This window comes from Monodelphis domestica, chromosome 4 (assembly GCF_027887165.1).
Source record: "Monodelphis domestica isolate mMonDom1 chromosome 4, mMonDom1.pri, whole genome shotgun sequence".
NCBI lineage: Eukaryota > Metazoa > Chordata > Mammalia > Didelphimorphia > Didelphidae > Monodelphis > Monodelphis domestica.
In genome coordinates this window covers 198,884,443-198,887,547 of record NC_077230.1, presented here as the reverse complement: position 1 = coordinate 198,887,547, position 3,105 = coordinate 198,884,443, and the positions used below count along the sequence as shown (strand labels likewise).

Below are 3,105 nucleotides of genomic sequence, written 5' to 3'. Positions count from 1 at the left end.
CCTCCCTTGAGACTCAGTTGGAAGGACCCAGCCAGGGGGCTACAGGCTTCCCTCTTCTCTCTATGTTTCCCTGCCATCTGTGTTGGGTGTCCCAGAGACTGGCTCAGGTTGCTTTCAAGGTGAGTCCTTCAAAATAGCCAGCCCTGGGGCCCTTTGGCCGACCCTGAAATTCCTGCTGCTGCCGTGGGCCCAGCCCTCTGGGTTGGGGGGATGGGTCCTGAGACCTTCTTTCTGCTTGCCCTTTAGATCCGAGTGATCTAGGGTTTTGGCTTTTGGGGGGCCATACCTTTTGATCCAGGTCCAGGAGGAGGGTTCCCCGGGTCTGTCCTGTTATTCAGCTTGAATTTCGGTGTCCTAGGAGCTCTCAGTTTGCGATCAGTAAGGAAGTGTTTCTGAAGTCTGAACTTTTGCAGCTTCTAAGCTGCCATCTTGACCAGAAGTTCGAGCAAAATGAATATTCTAAGTACAGGATAGAAGTGACCTAACCTTTCATGTGAAAAAAAGGTCTATGTGGATGGAGGAATGGATAGTTGGTTATTTGAAAAAAGTTCAATGTGACATAGTTGTTAAATAAACAGATGAAATCTTAGGTTGTATTAAGACACAGAGTTGTCCAACTCAATGATGGTAACCCTAATTCTGATAGTTCTGCACTTCCTCAAATTTGAAATAATATTTCCAGTTCTGTGCACACAGTAAATGGGACATTGGTAAACTTGAAAATCTAAAAAAATGGAAACTGTAATACTGAAGATATGAAACTATGTTAAATGCTCAATCTAAAGACAGGTGGGATATGCCTATTTGTACAAACTTAAATGGCTATCCCATGGAAGAGTTGTAGATTTACTCTTTATGGCACAAAAAGGTCAAATTAGAACTGAGTAGAAATTATAGGAAAAAAGCTTTCAGCTCTAAGTAAGGAAAATCTTGCTAAGAATTAGTGATAAAAAATAAAAGGAATTGATTATCATTGGATGAGTTAACATAGTAAAACATCTGCCATGAATTTTGTCATAATAATAATAGCCAATATGTATATGGCATTTACTATATGCCAGGAACTTTATTAAGTACTTTAAAAATATTACTCATTTGATTCTAACAAGAACCCAGGGAATAGGTACTCTTATTTCCATTTTACAGATGAGGAAACTAAGGAGTAACAAAGACCAGATCTAAAATTTTACCCTACCTTTGATTGTCTCTACTGCTATTTCAGTGTTTATGTCTTGTGACATTTTTATAGTAAATGATTCCCTATAAAACTCCAGGTCATGAATACAATGTAGTATCTTTCTCTATTCTCCATAGGTGATCCATCTTCAATCTGGACACAGGAAATCCCCCATGAATCCTAAAGAGAATGATCTTAGGACCACAAAGGACCAAAAAAATGGCTAAAAGAAAATTGACAGAGAATAGAGATATTTTTAAATGAAATATATAAATCATGTTTTCCCCCATGGTATAATTCAGTGATTAGTTTCAATATATCTGTCTTATTTGAAACAGTAATGATATTGTATTAATCCATGTCATTTATATCATAGAGACATCCTCCCCTGGACCTAATAAAGATATTTAATACAATTATAATAGATTTGAGTTGAGCACTATTTAGTAAAATTCAGATTAATGAGTTTTGTTATTTTCAAAAACATTCATGTTAAAATAACTATAATTTGGTATAGCTAATTTTGATTTTTTGAATGATATCTATTTTAAAATAATATTTGTTATTTTACATGTTGAGGTAGATATTAGAAAATTCATTAGGAGATAAATTCAAATTCAATAAATAAATCACATTTATATTTATATTTAGGATTATGTCTTTGTCTCACAGTTCTGAGAACAAAAGCTATCACCAAAACAGATATAATTTGGTGATAACAGGCAGAATGGCTAGTATATGAGATCTGACAATGGATTCAGGGAGAACTGGATTCACATCCTGCCTCATACATACACAGATCAATGGAGCCTTGGAGAATATTTTAATCTTTAAGTATCTCAGGCAACTTTTTATGAATTTTACTTGAAAATCAACTTCCAGAGGCAATGTAGGAGCACCCCCAGAAGTGAAGAGGACCTTGGCCCCAAGATGGTGGTGCCCAGCAGAGCCATGGCTTTGGGTGAACTCAATGGAAGCTTTGAGTGGTGGCTGGACAGATGGCTGGAGGCATTGGGGGTAGACACAGCCCAGCATGGCACCAACATTCAAGGTGTCCTGCAGGAAGACATTGAGTGGGAGAGGCTATATGTGCTATAGGTCATCCTTATCCCCTTCCTTGAAGGAGACTCATTCCTTGATATCTACAGAGAGATTGTGGAGTGGTGGTCAGAATCCAGAATGTTGTCACAAAACAGAAAAACAAAAGATTAATTTCAAGCCATCACCACCGTTACTGATAAGAGGGTGCAGATTGTGGTGAAACCCAAGATAGCTTCAGAGAAGAAGCAGTGGAAAGCTATCTATTGACCCAGTATGCCAATGTGACAGATGTGGAGGATGAAGCAGATCAGAAGGATGGTTCAGTTGCTACAACAGTGCTAGTGAATACTGTGTCTGAAAAAAATCTCTCTTCTGAAACACATGTGGAAGATGTCCTGAATGCTTGAAAATTGAAGGGAGCTTCACTGAGGGATGAGTCTCAGAGGAAGAAGAAACAGGACAAACTACAAAGAGAAAAAGATAATCTGTCCAAACAGGAACGAAAGGAGAAGGAGAAGAAAAGGACACAGAAAAGAGAGTGCAAATGGTAAGATGTGGATCCTCTCATTCTCCTTAAGAACTTGATGGACTTGATCAAAGGAAGAGTTGGGTCTTGCATATGGTGTGTATTTTGGAGAAATAAGAGAAGTCCTAAATGTTTTTGGAATACATTTCCTCCCTTGTTTACATAGTGAAAAAAAAAAGAGATGTTTAATTACAAAATGTACTCTGTGATTTGTGGTGTGGGTAATGCTGGATTGATGTAGCCAGTGTCTTTACCAAAGATCTGAAAAGGCATGACTTAGTTTCAGCAAAGCAGTTTCTGTCATCATTTTATTAACTACTTAGATTTTTTTGGTCTTCTCCTTCCTTTTTGACCAGAAGAT

General features: G+C 37.7%; 1 pseudogene; it reads left to right on the top strand.

Annotated features, from left to right (window-relative positions):
* The first annotated feature begins 1,773 nt into the window (after nt 1-1,773).
* Nucleotides 1,774-2,900, top strand: LOC100618721 (coiled-coil domain-containing protein 43-like; annotated as a pseudogene).
* The last annotated feature ends 205 nt before the right edge of the window (nt 2,901-3,105 follow it).